The following is a 23,263-nucleotide window of genomic DNA, read 5'->3' on the forward strand; positions in this document are numbered from 1 at the left end:
CTGGAAGGCACTGATGTTGACTGCCATTGCTGCTTTTCCCCTTCTTGGTACTAAGCTGACCCACCATTGCTTTCCAGAGTGCACAGCTTTCTAAAAAAATTCTGAAACAAAATCGCTGTTGTGTTTTAAGAGACATAGGGTATTTTTTGCTTTTAGAACCACATATGGCCACCAGGAGGCAGATATCTATAACTTACTATTTATTAATATTTACAGAAATACAAAGTAGAAAATAGAAATATAGAAAAATGTAGAAACATAGGAAAATATAAATGTATATTTTTATTCTTCACTTGAGATATGTGCAAGGAAAGATTGGTTTAACTATTGCTAAATAACTTGATTTTCCTATCTGACTGAGAAATGTACTTTAGCAACAAAAATATTTATTCAAGGACAATTATAATAAATATTTGATTAACCAGATTATCTATTATATAGAATTTTCTAAGGTTTAAGAGGAAAATGCTTTTTATTTTGAAATTATTATTAATAGCAATAAAATTTTAAAAGTCTACTTTTCTGATCAGGTAAATAGACTGATAAGCTTCATAACCCCTGTGTATGCTGGTTGAGATTATGAGGGGTTTTAGAACCTTTTTTTCTTTATTAATCAACAAGAAAATACTTATATGTGAGTGCTAAATCAATCATGTAATTATGTCTGTATGGTGAACAGAGATACTTATTTAAAGATAGCTTTCATGAGCTGTCAAACTAGTAAAAGAGGAATCTCTTAGTGCAGGAAGTGGGATAGGAGAAAGCATCTATAGATGAAAAGGGAGAATTTTCTGGACAGTGTCTCATTACCTTTTAAAGGATCTCATGAGTAATGGGAAGACCTTGAAATATCCTGGAATATAGTTAACTAGACTGAGAAATGAGAAATGAGAAATGGAAAATGAGAAATGAGAAAACTTCCTTTAGTAAGCCAATCAACTAAATTATTTTTCCTCTCTTTGGTCTCTTTGGTGCTTACCAGACTCTGCCTAATCTCAGTGTTATCAAGGGGAACCAAGAGAATCGGCTTTTGTCTGTGCTTGAATCAGAAGACTAAAAATAAAACAGCTTCCCAGAAGTACCAGTAAGAGATAACAGAGGAAATCAGTATCATCAAATGACTAAGCCTGTCCAGTGGTCCCCTCTGTCCTACTGCCAGTCTCTCATGGCTTTGCATTTTGTTTTATTGAGAACTTATGTCTCCTACTATTTATTGACATTGTGAAACTTCAAAGGTAACAGTTCTAAGAAAAAAATCAGAGATGAACTTGAAATGTCCCCTAGAGAGTCTTGAAGTTGTTTCCCTGTCTCTTTCATCCTTTTTTTTTTTTTTTAAGATTTTATTTATTTATTTGACAGAGAGATCACAAGTAGGCAGAGGGGCAGGCAGAGAGAGAGGGAAGCAGGCTCCCCACTGAGCAGTGAGCCTGATGTGGGGCTGGATCCCAGGACGCTGAGATCATGACCTGAGCTGAAGACAGAGGCTTAACACACTGAGCCACCCAGGCGCCCCTCCCTGCTCTCTTTCATCTTGATTGGAATTTTGCTCTTCACAATTTGGCTTTCCTACAATAGACTAGAGGAAATATTCTAAGTATTTCATTTGCTAGGATCCAGCTAAGCCAGGCTTTACCAGTCTGTGAGCTTTACATGGCTGGAGATCATTCTTATGGTTAAATTATTGTTTAGTTACCATCCTGAAAGTACCTGTCACATAGAAGGAACTCATTCATATTTGTTCAATAAACGAGTAAGTTAAACCTCTGTGCCATTTAGAGGTGAAAGGGGGTGCATGGGTGGCTCAGTTGGTTAATCATCCAACTCTTGATTTTGGCTCAGGTCATGATCTCGGGGTCATGAGATGGAGCCACTCATCTGGCTCCATACTCAGTGCAGAGTCTGCTTGTTCTTCTCCGACCCTAGCTCAAGTGTACTCTCACCCCCTCTTTCTCTCTCTCTAAATAAATAAATAAAATCTTTTTAAAAAGAGGTAAAAGCCATTTGACTCTGCTCTCTGAGTGATCTTAGACTGCATATCTCATATAACAACACAACAATAATATTAATAGCTAACATCTATACTATGTGCCCAGCACTGTTCTCAGTGCTTTATATGTACTAACTAATCTCAACTTTTTAACATTCTTCTTAATATTATTCAACATTCCTAAGAGATGCTATTATTATTTCCTTTTACAGATAAGAAACTTATACCCAGAGTAGTTGAGTAAATTGGGAGCGATCATACATTGAATTAGTAAGGAATCTGGATTTGGAGCCCATTTTATTAAATTCAGTCTCTCCTACATATATTTTCCAAGTGTTTCCTAAAATTATCAATGATTTGGAGTCTCAGTGAATGGACAGATGAAAAATTAAGGTGTCTCTCTGATATTTGGCAGATTTGTATAAAACTTGTAGTGGTGGCAGTTGGTGGTACGGGGTATCCTCTACCCCTTCTCCTATAGTTGATAAATGGCTTAGTGGAAATCTATAGTATTAGAGGTGAAAATTGCTCTTGCCACCATGTTACTTGTGCCTTTTCCCCCTTCATTTTTTCCTATGCTCCTCCTCCCCAATACCTCAGATTTATTTCCATATTTCCAGCATACTTCAGATTGATCTTAGAAGCCTCGTTATAGAACTTCTTCCTTTTTCTCTTTTTCCCCACATAAAGTTAGGTAGGGCTGAGTAGACTATAGAAAGTGTGAGGCAGAGGGCTTAAGGGAAAAAGCTGGATTTGGGAGGATGGAGATTGGAAAGGAATTAATTGAGTATTCTTGAGGGTTGTAGGAATTATGAAGCAATAAAATGGAGGAAAGTTGTGAGCAGGAGGAGAGGAACATGGAAAGACATAGTGTAAGTGAAGAAGTTCAAATGGGAAGCTTGTGGAACGAGGCAAGTGGGCAGAGAAGAATGGTGTCATGGAGGAAGACAACTATGTTAGGATGTTGTCAGATTGAACCATGAACGGAAGAGAACAGATGGTCATATTTTGCTATTTTCAGCTGCAAATGCTGTCTTTGCAAAGTCACACTCATTCAAAATATTCTTGTATAGGCTGGAAGTACACAAGACACTGTTCTGAGAGCAAGGAAAAAACCAATACTGTGAAGCAATTGTAATTCTGACAAACGACAGGCTGAATATTGCTGGATATTTAATACTTTGAAAAGTTGTTTATTTAGGACTTAATTGTAGCATGGAACTCACAGATTCAATTAACTTCTATATTTTCTCAGGCTGGCCTGAGTTAGGAAATATTTTAATTTTTTTTTTTTTTGTCCTGATTAAACCAATGAGGGAACACCTTTTGCAGACATAGTTTAACTTTTCTTAGAAATGCACTTTAAATCACTTGGATCTGGGGAAGGTAAAAGATCAGTAGAGAGGGGGAAAAAAATGCTCTTTCCAAAGAATTGAATTTATAAGACTAGAGGCTCTGTGTGGTAATGAGAAGACCTGGAGCAGAAAGTTGGGCAATTAAGTACCAAGGTAAAGGGCATTAACTTAGGATTTATATTAAAGCTTGTTCAGCAGGACATTGAAGTATTACTGGTTTCACAAAACTGTTGTCCATATGATCTGTTGCTAATGAGGGAGGTAAAACTCAGGTGAGAAAATAGGTGGATTGTGCAGGAAGGAGGGAAGTCCAAATCTTTGGGATTATGCAACTAAGATGGGCTGAATGAAGACAGAGCCAGTGGTTCTAGACGAGTGGAGACTGGACCTGCATGGACCAGGGGATATAGTAGTTTCAATGACCTGTTTCCTTGGGTAGAAATCCTCTAGAAAGTGGATGGGTTGGCATAGGATTCATTATTTCTGGGACTACAGATTGACCTGAGAAACCCAAGCATAGGACCCTGCAGAAGAGCAACCTGCAGTGAGCATTAACATATTAGGTGATAGTTTGGGGCTGAACTCCAGGGTCTGCTCTGTAAGAACAGATTCAGTCTCAGCGGATATAGCCCTTTGCAGGGGGTGGCAACTAGAAGAGAACCTGATGAGGACTTCTAGGGTATTGGAATACTCTTTTTGATCTGGATGATAGTTATCGGCATGTGTTCATTTTATGGGAATACATAAAACTGCGTACTCATGAGCACTTTTTAATATTTATTATACTTCAACAAAGTGAAAAAAAAAAAAAAGTTGATGCCCTACCCTGCAATAAAACCAAAATCCATAGAAAGGAGGTCAAGTTCTTAATACGTTTTAAAGTTCCCAGTGATTCTGACAGGAAGCCAAAGTTGAGAATCATTGAGAAAGGACTAAACACAAACATGCACACTCTACACCCCTTTGTCCCAAAAGTGAATCCCTTCTCTACTTAATTGTTGGAAAACAGAATCGGGCTTATAGTTTGTGCCCTATGATATGTGCTCTTTGGTACGGATATGCCATATGGTAACCAGACCATTTGAAATGTAGGTAGTCTGATTTGAGATATCAGTATAAAACAGACACTGGGGGGTGCCTGGGTCAGTCATTAAGCGTCTGCCTTTAGTTCAGGTCATGATCCCAGGGTCCTGAAATCAAGCCCTACATTGGGCTCCCTGCTCAGCATGAAGCCTGCCTCCCCCACTCGCACTCTCCCTGCTTGTGTTCCCTCTCTCACTGTCTCTGTTTCTGTCAAATAAATAAATAAATCTTTAAAAAAATTAAACAGACATTGGATTTTGAAGAATTGGTACTAAAATAAAGAGAATGTGTTGTTAATTTTTATATTGATGATATATTAATGTCAATTTTTTTTTGATATATTGGGTTATTTACTGCTTTCTTATTTTGACATGGCTACTAGAAAGTGTAAAAATGCATGTTTGGCGTGTTCTATTGGACAGCTCTGGTGTCCAAAAGAATACGTAGTTGACAAAGCATGGGAAATTGTCATCAGAGAAGTTGAACATAGGTTTCAGTCCTGGCTTAGCAACACAGAAACTGCTATGGCCTTAGACAAACCACTTAACTTCTCTGCACCTTAGGGTGGTCATTTATAAGGATAGAAGTATATTCATATTTGGGAGTAATTGTGAGAAATAGGGTCAATTTAATCAAGTGTCCAATACATAGTCAGAACCTGATAGTTATTATTTCCCTGAGAAAAGGTCACCTTTCTATGGTGCAATATAAAAAGACCTCTTTCTGTTGTACTTAAACCACATGTCAGCAGAGAAGTAGGGTAGGGTGCCTTTAAAAACGGAGGAGTGTGTCAGGGGCCAAGTGGAAAGAATGGATGAAGGACAGCAGCAGCTGCTTTGCCAGGCAGGATCCTGTCTGTGTCTCTTATATGCACCTCTGCTTCTCGCTTTTCCTCTGACGTCTGCTTTTTGCAGGCACTGGATTCTTAACCTTGGAATACATCCTACTTTCATCTCCAAGCCCTTAACCTATCTTCAAAAACGTAATTCCCACTTTTAGAATTCTTTCGATTCTGTGTTAGACTCCTTGGCATGGATGCCCTCTTTCTCAGGATCTTTGTGCCTGAGATGTGCCCTGATGCCCACACTCTTCCCTCTGTGTGACCTCATAGAGCTGGTTTGTCAGCCACACCCCAGTGTCTTACCTCAGACTTAGCATATATACTGTGCTCTAGGAAACTGGGATTATTTTAAAAATATATGACCCTATGCTTTCCTACCTATGTACCTCAATTTATGTCATTTTTTCTATGTAGAATGTATAATCTCTTTTTCTTCAATGAAATGAATATTTCAGGTTATCATTCCATCACATTCTTCTCTATGATCTTTCCTGTTGAGTGGCATTTCTCCCCCAGCATATGGGATGTTCCATGTGCATCTGTTATTGCTCATCATATTCAGACATTTATTATATGTATGTACTTGTCTTGCCATTGCTATTAAATGAATATACTTTAATACACCTTAGAGTCTCCTGTGGCCCTGTCTTTGCATGGAGCCACATTAAAAAAAGAGTCTCACCTAAAAACCAGAAATAATTGAAAAGTATTCTCAATCTTTACATGTATCTCTTAGAAGATCTAGTTCATAGCCTATAAAAATGCTCTTTTTACCTAATTATTTTTGACTGGTTCTTCATTGTAATCTCTTGTGAACCCTCCCAAACTTTTAGAATCCCCAGTTTCATAGATTTTCTAATTTTCTCCCTAATTCTTAGCTTTTTATTGTGCAAATTGACTTAAACATGTTAACTTAATTTTTTTTTTTTGGTCTACTTCAACCATTACTTGATTTATTTTCAGCAAACAACCCTTATATTAATTCTTCATAAAAAAAAAAAAAAACAACCTTTTCCTCTTACCACTCTAACCTGTTTTCCAATTCTGTGTGACAAAGTCCTGGGAATCCATTGAGCAAAAAGTAAATTCTCATTACATGGTGGGATTGAAGGAAAATTCCTTATAATAAAGGGATGGAGTGGCAATGGGAAAAAGCTGGGAAGATGACACATATCATCACATATCATATGTTCACTGTCACATATTCCATTTCTATTAGTCAAAGATTTTGTGGTATTTTTTTTTTTAATTTTACTACTTACTTACCTAACACAGTGACTTAAACTTTCTAAATGCTCAACAAATATTTCCTAAATAAAAGTGATTATTTACTGGATTTTATTTAGGACCATCCAGGAAGGCAGGTTCTGTTTAAGTTGTCGCTCCCTAGCTATAGCTATTTTTACAAAATTTTTTGCTCTTAAAATTCATGACTATATTGTTTTATGGATTTTAAACATATGGGATAAAAGAAAACAAAAATTCAACAAGCCAGTCATAATAGTAACACCATCCTACTCAAGGGAAATGTGTAAAGTTAATCATGGTAGCCAGAGTGCAAACTTGTGTTCTGTTAGGAGTAACCTACATCATTTCCTTGGCTGTTCTTACTTTTTAGTTTCATAGTCAAAAAGTACACAATGCTTCTTTAGTTCTGCCAGTTTTCCTGTGTTAATTTGATCACTACTATTTTTCTGTGTTTTCGAAAAGATAATATTCAGGAAAAGTACCTTAAGTTTTTATACATCTACATCAGTGTCCTTTCCTTCTTGATTGTATAAAGACATGTCTCTTGGTCCCTTTGTATTATTTTCTTTTTTTCCATTTCTGCCAGTTTGAAGTTCATTATATTCTTTCAGAACTCTCATTTCTTTAGCCTATAAGAGTACATTAGTTGTTATTTCTGCAAAGCATATTCTTAGAAATTTCAATTCCCCTTGTTTAAAGACCAAGTCTCCCTAGAGATCTTGCTCTCTGACTAGTATGTTGCTTAGGCTGGGAATCTATGATATAATTTCCTTTTTTCTTTTTTTAGTCTATTCCCAATTCTAACAAACTGAAGGGAATTTGTACTATAGAATGCCAAATACCTTTACCAGGTCACTATTTATCTGAATGACTTACTCTAATTTGCTCATTTATTTATACATTATCCTATTGGACATTTCATTTCTGTATGCCATATCAAATCTTGTGTGTTGTGTAAATGTGCAGCATACAGTTTGAAAGTCAAATTTAAAAATAGTTACATTAATGGGCCACCTGGAAGGCTCAGTTGGTTAAGCATCTGACTCTTGATTTTGGCTCAGGTCATGATCTCAGGGTTGTGAGATGGAGCCAGCTTAGGCTCCCTGCCAGGTGTGGTAACTGCTTGAGATTCTCTCTCTCCTTCTGCCCCTCCCCATTTCCTCTTTTAAAAATAAATTAAATTAAATTAAAAAATAAATAAAAATATTTACACTATTTCATAAACTAGAAAAAAATTAAGCTTTTACATTCTGTAAGGCAATATTATACAGGCTTTACTATTTTCAACTCTCAACTTTATCTCTGTATTGCATTTTCCCTAATCAATCTGTGTGTACTTTTGTTTCTTAACTACCTTGTGAACTTCAGCAGGGCAGACATTCATTTACAAATTTACTGAGTATTAATAGACAATGAGGAGACAGAGATGAACAAAACAGGGCTTTTCCCTGAAAGGGCTCATATTGTAGTTGGAGAGATACACATGTAAACAAATAGCTATGATCTAACCAGATACATTTGCAGATCAAGTGTTAGGGGATCAAGGAATATAGAATAGCTATTTCCTAGGGTGGGGCTTGGGAATGAGGATGCAAGTCAAAAGGGCTCTTTTTGGGTAAAGTGGGACACAATCTGAAAGGACAAATGAGAACTTGCTGTCAAGCATGAAAAAGAACATCTTAGGAACAGGAAAACAGTAAACACAGAACAAGGAATTATATAAAAATAATATGTGGCACTTATACCAAAAAGTTTTTTGTCTGGCTAAATTTAAGGATTTTTTTTTTTTTTTTAAAGTTTAGGGGAGTGAAACGATCAGACTTAGGTATTAGAAGGATTCATTTGGATGTGAGAATGCCAGACAAGGCAGGTCCTGATCAGCAGGTTATTGCATTATATTAGATAAGTGATGATTTAAAGGGTTATAATGCAGACAAAAAGAAATGGGACGTTTCAAGAAGAATTAGAATTGATGAAGTGAAAAACAAATGGGAGGAACAAGAGTTAAGAGAACTGTAAGAATTATAAGATTGCTGAGAAATCAGTGCTTCCATTATATGAGATCTGCAGCATATGAAGAAAAGTAGTTTTGGGATTGGAGCCATACACTGGATTTAGTGTTGGAATGTTGAATTTTAAGATGCTTCTGGGAAGTCCATATTGAGCTTTCCAGTAAGTTGGGTAATCAGGAATGACCTTTGGGATTCATCACAGTGAAACTGGTGATTGATGTTAGTCTAGAAGAGGTCATGGGAACACTGGGATTAGAGAGGGGTAAAGATAGAATCCCAAGGAACCACGGTATTTAGTGGGGAGGTAGAGAAGGAGGGATTTGTCAAAGAAAGTGAGGAGTTGCCAGAAAAAAGGAACAAAGGATTAAATACATTCATACATACACCAGGGGGTGGGGGAATGGAGTAGGAAAGTAAAGGAGACATCTCAAAAAAAATCCCATGGTGAACAGGATTAAATGCCATAAGATAGGCTTGTAAAACATACACAAACTGTCCATTATATTTGACCACTGGAATTGATATATTCACTTAGTTCTAATTCAGAGAACTAGAGTGGGACTGGGTACAAAGAAGTTGAGTGGTTTTGCTTATACATGGCTACTTTGAGAGAAACTAGTGATACTGTTGGCAGTCATCCTGGAGTATAATGGAATACAGAACTCTAAAACATCACAAGCTAATCTTGCCCATCTCTGGATGTCCAGGCTCCAGGCTAATGCCTACATATGTGCAACCACCCCTATGAAGAAATGAGGATTATAGGACCTGGACATGTAGCAAATATTATGGGGAGAATGTGGTGGAAGAGAAAAGACACAACCATATATGATGGAAGATGTGAACCTGAAGAACTTTTTTCTTGGGATACATAGATTCCATCCTTAATGATACAGCTAAACCCTGCCAAACTATCAATTAGAATTATAGAACCATTAAATTTTACTTTGGGAGAAGCTTGAGTCCTCTGGAACATCATCATTTTTTAATTTCCACGTTGACTGGGGTTTTCGTGACAATTCTAAAAGTCCAGGAACTACTTAAGATGTTATTGGTAATAAAATGTAATTGTAAGTCAAATTGCAAAAGGATAAGAAATAAGGAGGAGAAACAAGAAAACAAGAGCAAAGATTACTATTCTTTTTTTATTTCATTTTTAAAAAAAAGATTTTATTTATTTATTTGACAGAGATCACAAGCAGGCAGAGAGGCAGGCAGAAACAGAGAGAGGGGGAAGCAGGCCCCCCAACTGAGCAGAGAGCCCCATGCATGGCTTGATTCCAGGACTCCGGGATCATGACCTGAGCCGAAGGCAGAGGCTTTAACCCACTGAGCCACCCAGGCGCCCCAAAGATTACTATTCTGAGAAATACAAGTAGTGAAGTTAAGAGCGAAACTAAGGACTTGAGCTCATTTGTAGAAAAGGGTGAAGTCAGGGCGCCTGGGTGGCTCAGTGGGTTAAGCCGCTGCCTTCGGCTCAGGTCATGATCTCAGGGTCCTGGGATCGAGTCCCGCGTCGGGCTCTCTGCTCGGTGGGGAGCCTGCTTCCCTCTCTCTCTCTCTCTGCCTCTCCATCTACTTGTGATTTCTCTCTGCCAAATAAATAAATAAAATCTTTAAAAAAAAAAAAAAGAAAGAAAGAAAAGGGTGAAGTCAGTGAAGAAGAAAAGGATAATTAACAGACCTCCTGAAAGAAAATGGTTTAAAAATGTCAGATGACTTGGGAGACTGGGGTAGCTCAGTTAGTTAAGTGTCTGCCTTTGGTTCAGGTCATATCCCAGGGTCCTGGTTGGAGCCCTGCTTCAGGCGCCTGTTTCTACCTCTCCCTCTGACCCTCTCCCCTGCTCATGTGCTGTCACTCTCTCTCTCACTCAAATAAATAAATAAAATCTAAACAAAACAAAACAAAAAAAGTCAGATGAAAATCTACATTTTAGACAGTAGTGGGGAAACTTCCTCTATCCCCAGGAATAGGATGAAAAAAGAGAGCTTCATAGCACTCATGTCTAAAATGCAGTTAGAAACAATGAATAAACATTATTAGAAACTTTTTAGTCATTCTGAAGGCAAGTAAAGTGAAAGCAGATGGTTTGATGGGTTCTGATTGGGCAGAGATGACAGAAAGACAAGAAACTAAGATAATCAGGAGCACTGAGGAGGTTAACAGTGGATTTCAGAGTGGGAGGAGAGCTGCTATGGAAAAATTCATCTTGATATAATCAGAAAGTAGATGTGGTACAAACTAGAAAGTTAACCAGTTATAGTCAGAACGTTTTATTAATTTTGACTTTATAGTGAGAGATGGCCAGGATCCCAAATCCCCACATTCTGGCCTAGATAGAGGCAACAAGTATACAAAGAGAAGAAACACCAAAGACAGTAAGAACTTGTTTTGCGTGGCTAGCATTTTGTGCCAAATCCCTGTGTAGTATTTTATCCTTGTGACCTAAATAACATGAACCTAAAGATCTGCACCGTCTTTTACCCTGTCTGCTTAAAACCTTGTCTGAACTCAGGATGTTATTTGATGCTTACTTTCTCCTGGTCCCACCTTGGATTCTGCTTGGTCTTTCCCTCCCTTTATGTGATTGAAGAGAGAGCAACAGCAAAATAAAAGAAGTTAAACCCTCTGCTTTTTCTACCCCAAGATGTTATTCTTAATAGGGTAAAAGCAGGGGTGTCTGTGAGCACTCCATTTTTGTTACTGACTCATTTTAAACCTTTTTAGTGGCATAAACAGAGCTGGTGCATCTGGAAACTGAATTTTTCTTAATCAGTGGTTCTCAGGTTGTGAGGGTGAGGGTGGGTTAGGAAAAAGATGCCAAAGTTACATAGGGAGTGTTTTCAAGGTGTAAGAGTGTGCGTGTGTGTGTTGGAGCACGCATGCGCACGAGAGAGAAACAGAATGTATATAGGTGGAGGAAGGAGTGTTGTAAAATTTTCAGGGGATTCTGATAAACACTGGTCTTTCTTCTGATTGAAAATCAATGCCCTGCAGATGAGCAAGTAAGAACCACAGGAAGACAGTGGTGCTTACAATTTAAGATTTGACTCTGGTAGATGATGAAGTCCAGGAAGTGGGCTAGCAGAGTGGAATGGAGGTAAAAATTTTTGGAGTAAAGGGCCAGAAAATGTGAGGCCAGAATGTCCTGTATGTCCATCACAGGATGGCTGAGGCTTGAATTTCTCCTTCTCACTCGAAGCACTTTCTCAAGCACCAAATACATAGTGTATGTTCAATAAATACTCTTAATAGACTGTGCACATTTCAGAAAAAATGTATTACTTTTAATATCAATTATGTGAGCATGCAACATTACTAAATACAAAAGTCATACAAGCTCACAAATGACTTCAGAGACTGCCACTCTTTGATTAAAGAACAATTTGGGGCCTATTAAGACATCATAAATTATAGATGGCTTCCTGTTTTTACCTGATAACTACACATTGTCTTCCTATTATAACAAGCTTTACTCAGAAGCTAAGCTACCTGGCAGTGACATTTGTTTACCCATTATTGCTTCTCTGAAGAGAAAGAGCAATATCATTCATCTTATTAAATGGTGCACTTTTACTGCAAGTTTAGGGCATTTACAGTGAGCAGTTCTTGGGACATCACCTAAAACCTGAAGACTGCTTGTTATATATTGGAAAAACATTTCTATAAATTATGAGAACAGTATGTTGGCATAGGATGTTTACAATTGATAAAGGTAAATTTGACAATTCATGCTTACTACAAATGAGTAAAACTGAAATTTTCATACTTTTAGTTAATTAAACAAAACAAGTAGCATGGAACATAAAAAAAAAAATCTGAACCATGCTAAATTTATAGACTATATGCCAGAAAGGTATTCTGAAGTATAACACACACACAAAAAATAAACTCTAATTGAAGTTCTTTCGTTCTTTTTTTTTTGAAATACACTTTCTATGATCTGGCCACATCTGTGTTTTTACGCATCTAAGTAACCTTGAGAAAGACAATTCCCCCTTCTGAGACTCTGCTTCCCTCTATAATATATGGAGGATGAACCAGTTCATCTCTAAATGTTCCCTTACAAATAAAGATGCTCTATAATTGGCTTTAATTTTATGGCCTGTGCAGTAGAAAGCTCCTTGGAAACCGACAAAGATAGGTTCAAATCTTAATTTCATCACTTATTAGCTTTTTAAACATGGGAAAGTTATAACTTATTGAGCCTTAATTTCTTAATCTGTGAAATGGGATAACACTACCTCTTTAATTAAACTCTCTGAGAAACAATTAAATTGGAGAAAATGTGCTGGAAAGTGATTAGCATAATGTTAGTTGGTTAGAGGGCATTCAATACATATTCTCAAACCTAATGTCTTGGTTTTCTACCTTTTCATTTTCTCCTTAAAAATTCAATTCCATGTATATTATTGATTTGCAAGTAAGAGATTACAATACAATTTGGAAGACACTGTGAACTTTTGCTGAGCAACATTTGTAGGATATGGATATTTTGGAAAGTAGATTTTTATCTTCTAGCTTGGGACTCTCTCTGGGTTTTAATATAGCAGACAAAGTAGCAGTAAGAGGTCAAAATAATTCAAAAGCTCCATATGACTTTGCAACTTATCACTATTATATATTCAAAGACAAGCATGACACCACATGCATTAATAATAGTATATCACATAGGAATATAAAGTCTCCACATACACTCAGCATTAGTCCTAAACTTTACAAAATCACATGTAATCAATTTGGAATTCCACAACTTTAAGGATGGAGAGAACTTTACCTAGATTCACAAGAAAGCTATGCAGATAGTAAATGAGGATATTGAAAAAGTGATTTTATGGGTTGGATATTTTAAATGAACTACCAGAGATTGTCTAAAAATGTCTCAGGAACCTTTCTTCCCACTTGTGAGCCTATTAATAGGTGGAATTATTTGAATTTTAACTGGGCATTTTGGACCCCAACTGGTTAGAATGAAGTACTCTAATATTTACTCTTCTATTTTCTAAGAGACTCACCCTATAACATTTTTTCTAGTAATACATGATGAGGACCAAATGATACCCATGCCCTTATCCTACTCATTTGGGAAGTACTGTAAGGAGAGATGAGGGTAGACTGACCTTTCATCCTATAGGCAGCTATGGAGGAGGGCTTAGTTCCTGATACATCTATGGAGATTATCTGTGGAAATGCTGTTTAACCTACCACAAATGGGACTGTATCTAAGACCTCAAGGATAATTTAAGTGGGCTCTTTATTGTAAAGGGTCTTCCTGTTATCTGTTATTTGTCCAGTAATCCATGAGCCATGGGCATATTATCGGTTCCTTATTTATTACTACTGATAAATGATTTTATAATACTGACCAATGGGATTACACAGCTCACAGAAACTTCCCATATAAGAACCATGATGTCAAAACACAGCAGAGGCTATCAACAGTATTAATGAGGATTTTGTTAGCTTCTAATGATAATTATTATTGTATCAGAATGCAATTCACACTAATTATTAGTAAAAGTTTACAAACATTAAAAAGTGCATAATAACATTTGTATCTGATAGGGCTGAAAAAAGACATGAAAAACACAATGCAAGGGCTTTACTTTTGTGATTGGTGTCCACATGATTGCAAGATAATTTTTTCCATCTGTTATAGCTCCATGCTGATAAGTTGTCCTCTCAATTTAAATAGTAGCATACAGCATTGAGTAATTTGATTCCATTAGAACAAAAAGTTTCCTGTTCTTAATAATTATCTTATCTTTCCCACCATCCTGATTCTCTAAAATTCTCATAATTAAAAATTTTTAAAAATATATTAGTTGGGAAAAGTTCTCCAATTGAAAATAAAACAAAATATGCATATTGGATTCTGGTCTATACAGACATCAAACAGACTGAATTCAAGTAAAATTCACATTAGCGGATATTTTCAAATGCCTCTATAATAAAGCAAAAAAGTCTTGATGAATTGGTTAGATTTAATTCATCAACAGTGGATCAAGGGGAAAGATTAAGTTAAAAAAAAGTATGATCTATCCTGTGTACACCACCACACTGTGGAGAAGGAAAAAGGCAGCCCTTTTAAAAATGAGTGGTATAAAAATTCACAGTAACATACATTATTTTTGTTTCTCATGAGCAATCAAAGAAGGGGGCAGTGCTGAGCGTGTATACTGTACAATACAAAACAGTGTAAATAACACAGCAGGAACACACAGATACATAATGCTAAAAACAGTGCTTTCTGGATGGTTCTTTTACTGGGTGAATACTTAGACCAGAGATATTTAAACTCTGGGGTTCAACCAACCCTTTGCAATTAGACACAATTAAATCCTCTGACATTTTGAGGGGCCAGATGCTGCAGGAAGAATCATCATCTAGGTCAGTGCTACTCTCTACAAGCATTTTATCATATGGTCAAATGAAAGGATCCATACAAAGTGATATCCAAACACAAGCCACATGATTTCAACCATTGCTAATGACAGAGGTAGAGAAAAGTCTGTCTGCAGCCACAGCCTCTGCCCCCATTTTTGACATGATAATGAGCAGATTCCTATAATGCAGCACAGCTACTTTTTTCCCCCCTCTTTCATTCTTGGAAACAAATGCATTCCAGCCAGGCCTGGAGATTTGAGACATTGTCAGGTGTTGCTGAAGTTATCAAAGTGGGATGTTAGCTTTCAGATTTTGCTGCTTCCCCCTGGGCTTCCCCACTTTGTTCTGTGGAATTTCGTTGTGCATCTTCTTCACCTTCTGTAAGAGACAATTAAAAAAAGGATAAAGGCAAAAGAAAAACTATTGCCTATATTTACTGACTCTTAATATATCATATTAGAAATTTCAGAAATACTCAAAAAGTCTGAAATTCTCATAGAGACAGGTATATTTGATTGGTAATCAGTTCCTCAATTAGTGTTTTTTAAGGTTGGCTAATTCTGGTTCTATGAACTTGGGACAGCATGGCACAAAACAAAAGAATAACAATTTTTACAATGGTCAGTGATGATTTATGCTAGGAAATCTCAAAGCCAGATCATGACACTTCTAGTTTTACGGGTTGCAGAAATCAGAAGTGATTTTAGACAGAAATCGAAAGTGGGAAGCGTTTACCTTTTCACTTCTTTCTTATTTTAAGAAATAATTAAAAATTGCATTTTACATTATTTATAGTACTTGTTGATAACCCATCTGATTTTTTAGAGTTTTAGCAAAATATTTTTGGGTGTTCAATATGTAAACTATATCAATGTTTGTTGAGTGTTTGTTACCATAATTCAAATGAACAGAGGTGAGTGGGCTGTTCCATTCTTTGAATGGAAATGTTGAAAGGCAATTTCTCCTTTGCTCTTAACAAGTATACACAAAACATTTCACCAGACACCATACTTTAGGGAAATTAAAAGCAGTTCTACATAAATACATATATTTTCTTTTTTTTTTTTTTAAGATTTTATTTACTCATTTGACAGAGAGAGATCACAAGTAGGCAGAAGGCAGGCAGAGAGAGGGGGAAGCAGGCTCCCTGCCCAGCAGAGAGCCGACCCTGAGATCATGACCTGAGCTGAAGGCAGAGGGTTAACCCACTGAGCCACCCAGGTACCCCAATACATATATTTTCTGTTTCTAAAGGAGTTCTCTGGGTATGACCAGGCATATATATATGTATATATGTGTGTGTGTGTGTGTACATATATATACATATGTGTGTGTATATATATATATATATATATATACAGTTCATAAACTACTTTCACAGCAATAAACAGCCTCCCAAGATGTGTAGATGTATAGATGGCCTGAATCTGAGATGTGTAGATTCGCATTCAACAAAAATTTGAAGAACAGGAACAGCTTTTGGTAATCAAAAGAATGAAGTCAAATTAGGGCAGGTACAAGACAGTAGAATATTTAAGGATGAAACTGACTGCATAAATACAAGATGAGGACTTTGACTCTCATGAGTTTTGGGGCTTTCTAGGTGTCTCGGAACACTTCTCAGCCCTTAGCATAAAGCTGCAATTGCAAAGCCGTTGCTAAATACATGCTTGTTAACAAATTAAGGTAAACATGGGACAGCAATATTGTGGAGTATAAACTAAAAAGAAGTTGAAACATTCATGAGTTACAGAGGAAGTCTCTCCCACAACTCAGCTATTGATATTTCATTTGTCATTTATATATTTGTCAGTATTGCAGTTATTATTTTTAGTTCTTTGTACTTAGAATAATAAAAAAGTTCTTACTATTTATATTTTGCCTGGCCCTGGACTTTAGGATTAGAAGACAAACAAAAATTTCTAGGAGCCTGGAGAATTGCAATTAAAATCTAGAAATGTTTAGATAAAAAGACATTTGATAGCATAAAGATATTTTAATTATTCTAAATTGTTTAATAATACCATTAATATAAAATATAAAATAATTTTATTATATTTATTAATAAAAATCAATTTCTTCCATTGTTATATAATAATTTAATATATTCTCTTGTATAAGACAGGTCTTGATGCTGATGAGTCTCAATTTCAGGGAAGACAAAAAAAGAAGAAATGGAACTGCTCTGTTAATAATATTAGGGGTGTCTAAAATTAATGCAGATTAAATAGAATATTAATATATAAAGAAAAATATAAATCTTGGGGTGACAGGGTGGCTCAGTGGGTTAAAGTCTCTGCCTTCGGCTCGGGTCATGATCCCAGAGTCCTGAGATCGAGCCCCACATCGGGCTCTCTGCTCCACAGGGAGCCTGCTTCCCGCTCTTTCTCTGCCTGCTTCTCTGCCTACTTGTGATCTCTGTCAAATAAATAAATAAAATCTTTAAAAAAAAATATATATATATATATATAAATCTTATAAAAGAAAATTAGCAAACTCTCAAAGACCACAGAAAAAATTTTACTTGCCTCATCCCACCACATTGCAATAATTTCCTTAACCCCTTCTGAGAGTTACTTTGATAAGTAACTTCTGGTAATAAATAGTAGGGAAACAACAAAATCTAAAATATACATAAGTCTGTATATTCCAAGGTGTCAATGTTAAAGGTTTATTTTCAGTTTGAATTTGAAAAGACCAATATGTGACTTGCTGACCTTTAACCACTGAATAAAGTACTGTCCCTAGGTATGTTAGGGTAACATTGTTAAACTGTTTCATTAACATATACTCTGACTCAGTTTTCCAATAACTGGAAAGCTTTGCCATAAAAATTCTAATAGCAAATTAGTACTGAGTGGTTACCATGAGCCAGAAACTGATAAGTGCTTTTCATGTATCTAACACTGTGGTTCCTTAATCGTGAACTCCTTTTTTTACTTTTAAAGGTTATTTATTTTTTTTTACAAGATTTGTTAGGAAAATACATCCACTTTTAAATCCTGCAAAAGCAATGGCATTCTTTTAAATACTCAAAAGTACTTTGATATTACAGTCTTGTTTTACTTTTTTCATTGGTACTTGGGTAAGAAGAGTGCAAAGTCAGGTAATAAGACAAATTTTCCACAAACCCATTCTATCATGAAAAGAAAACTGAGTGACCTTTTTACTGAAGACCTTGATGTAACAAACAATTTTACTTCCATTTTCAATAAAATTGGTCCCAGAGAACTTTTCCTTTGAAATGGCCAATGTTACTGAAGGTGGGAGTTCCTACTTTGTTAAATATTCTATGTAGAAATTTCAGAGCTTTTATAGATTAGAATTTTTTTAAAACCCATGTGCTTTATTGATTGCATTAGTAATAGAAGATTAAGAATTCTGCATTTGAGTGGGAAACCCTATACAGAAAAGTCACTGAACATGGAGTAGGAGTGATTAAGAGATTAGTCACTGACTTTTTTCTTGCCTTAGACTGTTTGTAACGCTATTAGATTACTTTCAAAGGTGGTTTTTCATGTTTTAATCCTCTTCGGTGAAATGCTACAAATAATCCCACCTTGGAAGAAGATGTGTGTCAAACAACTCACCTGTCTTGTTGATATCAAGACCTGCTAATTTCAAGGCTAATTCATTGCTGTTGCCACTTGCAGAGGAAACCAGGATATCATGTATTGCATTTCTTCTACCTGTTCTTCCTGAAGCAATGAAATCTGCATATGTAGTTTCCACATCAGTCATTGCTAACAAATATCCACATAGCAGGGACTACAAAACAAAGAAAAACTTATAGGTAAATATAATGTTGGTCAATGATAACATTTCACAAAGACATTTGTTAAATTACTGGCCTACAATATGCATGTGAAATGATTGTCTTGCTTACATGTCTACAAAGCAAGTAATACTTTAATCCTTGATCCAAGGTCAGGGAATTTTTTCTGTAAAGGCCTGATAGTAAATAAATTAGGCTTTGAGGGGTATATGGTCTCTAATCCAACTACTCAATTTTGTGGCTGTAGTGCAAAAATAGTCCAAGTAAAATATGTTAAATAAATGTAATAAACGGTGTTTGGAAAAATAGTAATAGGACCAGATTTGGCCTGAATACCGTAACTTGTGGGCACCTAGTTTAGATCATAAAATTCTCCTTCTCTAATACCATTTTAGTCAGTCTTCAATTGCAGAGAGAACTTGAGATTGGTAGCATACCAAGGTTGAGGGTGGAATGGAGTGGTCCATCCTAGAGATAAGCTGAATGCAAGTACTTTGTCTGCAGAGTCTAAGAACAATAATGAAGTTTACCAAAATTTAGTTTGCTTTTTATTATCACCATATACCAGCAATTCTTATTTTATTTTATTTATTTATTTGAGAGAGTATGCAAGCAGGTGTTTGGGGCCGAGGGAGAGGGAGGGGGAGAAGCACACCCCCGCTGACCCTGGACTCTGACACAGGGGCCGATCCCAGGACCCTGAGATTATAACCTGAGCCAAAGGCAGATGTTTAACCAACCGAGCCACCCAGGCACCCCCCAGCAATTCTAAGCAATGTCAGTGACCAAAGAGCTACTTCGAATCCAGGGTGATGGTTCCCTGTGGTCCCCTTTATTAAGTGATTGCTTGAGGGAATAACAATCTTTCTTGACTGAATCTTTGAAATAAAATATTCAAGTTTAAAAAAGACTCAATGATGGGTACCTGTGTGGCACAGTTGGTTAAGTCAGACTCTTGATTTCAGCTCAGGTTATGATGTCCGGGTTGTGAGATCACGTCCTCCATTGGGGTCCATGCTGGGCATGGAGTATGCTTTAGATTTTCTTTCTCCCTCCCTCTCTGCTTCCCCTCCAAAAAAGGAGCCCATGAAAATGAATCTTCCAAAAAAATATTTTCAAGGTAAAATAGGATATATGTATTAAAAAAACACCAAATACAAATCTTCGTTTTTTTCTATATTTAAATTTATGCCCTTCCCTAAAAGTCAAAAGAAGGATGTATAGCAAGATAAGAAAAAAATACATTTATTGTTGCATTAATTTATTTGAACAGAACTTTAAAATAATTTCCTCCTATTCCTAAATATTCCAATCACATTTTATTGTACTTTAAGATTAAAAACAGATCAGGGGCGCCTGGGTGGCTCAGTGGGTTAAGCCCCTGCCTTCGGCTCGGGTCATGATCTCAGGGTCCTGGGATCGAGTCCCGCATAGGGCTCTCTGCTCAGCAGGGAGCCTGCTTCCTCCTCTCTCTCTCTGCCTACTTGTAATCTCTCTCTGTCAAATAAATAAATAAAAATCTAAAAAAAAAAGATTAAAAGCAGATCAATAATCAAGAGAAGGTATATTTTCAAAATATAAGAAATATGGGGGAAGCAAAAATGGTGGAACCCATACATCATCATGGGCATGCACATTTGCACTCTGAAATAACTTGATAACTTGATTTACACTGCAATTTAGGATGGCTGTCAGTAGCACATTCTTTTAGGCTGATTTCCCCTAATGCATACTGATGAGGGAGCTATTAATTCAATCTAGAGGAAACTTTTATATTTTCTCTTCTTTAAGAGGAAGATGAAAAGGAATGAGGGGGTAATACCATAATACACTTTTGAAATAGAAAATATATCTATATTATATGCTTACTGTGACTATATTATCGATAACATTGGTTTTCATTCATTCAGCTATATTTACCATTATTTTTAAGGGAATATGGTAATGGCTATTATTTTATTTAAAACTTCAAAATGCTCTTCAGAAGATCCTGGGTTTAGTCATAGGGTGACTTTTGGAAAATCACTTGAACCTCCTAGACTTCCATTTTCTAATAAGTAAGGGGACAGCTGAAAGGCATGATGAGTAATGCTACTTAAAGTGAAGATGTAAAAACAATCATCACTTAAAACTACCTCATTTCTAAAATTCTGAATTTGGAGATTCCTTTCGTGGCCATAACCACCTATCTCTTCTTCTTAATGACTCTGTTCTTCGCACTGGTTATGTTTTTAGTTCTTTTAACCCTTTTTTAGCTTCCTCCAGGTTCAGTCTGGATCAACTGCCAACCAATTTCATGTAACTTTTTTTTTTGCATCAAGAAGTCCCTTTGACTTACTGTCACCTTGATCTTCCTAAATCTAGGAAAACAACATCGTGCACTTTCTCTGATCTCATTAACTGGGTAGCTGAGTGTTACCAGAAAAAGTCACAAAATTGTGCCAATTGGCTCAACTAGAAATTTTTGACTCTATTATTAGTATACACTCTGAGTTGTTCAGAAATTCTTTTTTTCACCTCTCCTTGACTCTTCCTTATGCTTTTCTCTGTGGGAAGAATTCCAAATGCTTTCCAGGCCACACAACCAGATACCACTGCCTTAAGAGATGACTTTACATCTTCCTTCTCTGAGAAGATACAGGACATCTGCTGCATATTCTCTTAAATTTCTTCCTCTCTCAAACACATTTCTCTGTAAAACACTATTCTTTCTTTCCTAAATGAACTAGCTTCTTTCTTTCTAAGGCATGCTATTGATCTATTTCCTGCTGCCTCCTGTAGCTCCTTGCTCCCCTTCCCTTATTTGCTTTCCTCAATAATTTGAGTCTTCTTTCTCCTCTGCATTTCTCCTGTAAGCCTGTAAGCATGTTCAAGTCCTCTTACTAAAAAAGCAAAACCAGAAAACAACAAAAAACCAATCATTTAACCAAATATTCTTTATTCAATTTTCATACATCTTTACACAACCATCTTTTTCCTTTATTAAATTTCTCAGAAAGGTTCAGCTACTTTTATTATCTCACTTTCTTTGAACAACCCTTTAAAAAGTCTGTATTCCATTGGCTTTTACGTAGTATGTTTTATGGAGATTACTTTCTTAGAGATCACGAAAATGATTTGTATTAACATTAAGTGACTGCTTAATTATTACATTTCTTTTAAGTGCCCATCCTGGTTTGGTCTCTCTACGATACATGACATTACAGTTACATTCTCCTCGAAAATCTCTCCTAGCACATATTGCAAGCTATAGAGGCAAGAATATTACAGGTAGTGTTATAGGTATTATTATAGCTATCTGTATTCAAATCTAGACTTTCCATTTAGTTGTTATGCTATATCTAATATTTCTATACTCACTGTTTCATCTATAAATTGTGATAAATATACTTAGCTCTTAAGGTAGCTATGAGAATTCATTTGGATTATGTATCCAAAAAGCCTAATATATTAAGCATATGGTGGGTGCTGATAAAAAACAGCAACAACAATAACAGCAACAACAGTAACAACAACAACAACAACAACAAAACACAACAACTGTCACTTTACTATCCTGGTTCTATCCTATTTGACTTTTGTATTCTTCACAGATTTCTCTTCCTGGGGACATTTTATAGGAATTTAAGATCAGTCCTTGACCCTTTTTCTTTCTCTCCTTTCTAACTTGAAAAGCTCATCTAATCCACGGCTTCTAATTCCTCACAATGGATAATGCAAAAGTATGCATCTCCTCTTGAGACTGTTTCCCCAGGCCCCTCACACACAAGGGCAACTGCCTGCTAAATAGATATTTTCACCTGCTTTTGCTTAAGCATTTCAAATTCAATAAAACAAAACAAAATGACAACAGAACACTGAATAAACTGGCCTTACTAATATACTATGTTGGAGCATACTTTTGCCTATTTCTCTCACTTGATAGCCATGTCTAATCACTTGCCAGGTATGTTGATTTGTATTGGATGTCCCTCATATTTACTGCCTGTAAAGCACAGAAAAGCTCTTCCCAGGATTATTGCTGAGTTTTTCCATAATCTGGAAAGAACCCTCTTTTGTTGCTTTAACTTCAATCACTAGCTCTCATACCTGGTATGTTGCAGAATAATGTAAAATATTTTTCCAGAGATGCTCTGCGGCACTACTGCTCAAGTCTGTGATTCTACCTGGAATGCCTTCCTCTGACAAACTTGCTTGTTGAAATGGATTTAGCCCTCAGAATTCAGCCAAATGCCACCTTGTCTTTGTCTTCTTTTCCCTGTCTTTTCAGCTGGCAATCCCATATGGGCCTTGATTTGTGTCTGTCATAGAGGCCACTTAAATTCTAACTAGCATTATAGTGACCTCTCCTTCTAGACTAAACATAAGCTCTGACAAGATAGGAACTACATTTCAATGTTTTAGTTACATACAATCCCTAATAGAGTCCTTTGCATACAGTCAGTGCAAAATAAAAGTATGTTGAATAAAACTAAACAATGAAGAAAAAATAGATGTCCTTCATCAGTAGCCACAGAGAAGTTCCCTCTTCCCTGATTATACTCAATTACCAGATCCTAAAAATCCAGAAAGTT

At 36.3% G+C, this 23,263-nt stretch overlaps 2 long non-coding RNA genes across 4 annotated transcripts in view; one reads left to right on the forward strand and one right to left on the reverse strand.

The window, feature by feature from the left end:
• Positions 1-23,263, forward strand: part of LOC106006804 — a 106,867-nt gene that overhangs the window by 36,512 nt on the left and 47,092 nt on the right. The gene's annotated exons all lie outside the window — the stretch shown is intronic.
• Positions 10,785-23,263, reverse strand: part of PKIA — a 92,840-nt gene continuing 80,361 nt past the window's right edge. For all 3 annotated transcript variants that reach the window (XR_006601510.1, XR_006601509.1, XR_001181073.2), the window contains 2 exons: positions 18,505-18,682; positions 10,785-15,292 (listed from right to left, as the gene is read on the reverse strand). This is a non-coding gene — a long non-coding RNA (cAMP-dependent protein kinase inhibitor alpha). The remainder of the gene's footprint in view (positions 15,293-18,504; positions 18,683-23,263) is intronic.

Source organism: Mustela putorius, unplaced genomic scaffold (assembly GCF_011764305.1).
Source record: "Mustela putorius furo isolate JIRA1106 unplaced genomic scaffold, ASM1176430v1.1 tig00003846_pilon_pilon_pilon, whole genome shotgun sequence".
Taxonomy (NCBI): domain Eukaryota; kingdom Metazoa; phylum Chordata; class Mammalia; order Carnivora; family Mustelidae; genus Mustela; species Mustela putorius.